This window comes from Sinocyclocheilus anshuiensis, unplaced genomic scaffold, assembly GCF_001515605.1.
Source record: "Sinocyclocheilus anshuiensis isolate Anshui unplaced genomic scaffold, SAMN03320099.WGS_v1.1 C31549596, whole genome shotgun sequence".
NCBI lineage: Eukaryota > Metazoa > Chordata > Actinopteri > Cypriniformes > Cyprinidae > Sinocyclocheilus > Sinocyclocheilus anshuiensis.
The window spans coordinates 1-405 of record NW_015598700.1 but is presented as its reverse complement, the minus strand read 5'-3'; the positions used below and the strand labels follow the sequence as shown (position 1 = coordinate 405).

At 36.8% G+C, this 405-nt stretch overlaps 1 long non-coding RNA gene across 1 annotated transcript; it reads right to left on the bottom strand.

The window, feature by feature from the left end:
* Window positions 1–6: 6 nt before the first annotated feature.
* Window positions 7–405, bottom strand: LOC107682084 (uncharacterized). Its single transcript, XR_001633354.1, has 3 exons — window positions 352–405; window positions 201–256; window positions 7–85 (listed from the first exon to the last, which is right to left on the bottom strand). It is a non-coding gene; the product is annotated as an uncharacterized LOC107682084 (long non-coding RNA).

Sequence of the window (405 nt, the reverse complement as noted above, 5' to 3'; positions counted from 1 at the left end):
TTCGCAACATAGCTCCAGAAAGCATCGGTCAGCTGCTCCAGCTGTGGCTTGGGCTCATCAGAATAGAAGAGGTTGGCCTGGCAACCTGTTGATAGAACAAAGCAGGTCAATATCAATTGTTAATTTGAATATGAATTTATCCAGCCAATAACATATTTAATAAGACATTTGTATATCATAATTTTCTCTGAAAATATTACCTGTAAATACAGCAAGTGCGAACACCACAAGAACCTTCATGGTTTTTACTTTGAGTCTGTAAGTAAAATACATTTTTCATCAACATATCTGGTTTTCATTAGGAAATCGTGATTCATGAATTCATGATGAAAAGTAAGGCTGTCTTCTTACCTGTGTCAGTGTGTTTTAATTGACGCTGTCCTGTCTGAAGAACAGGTGTGAATG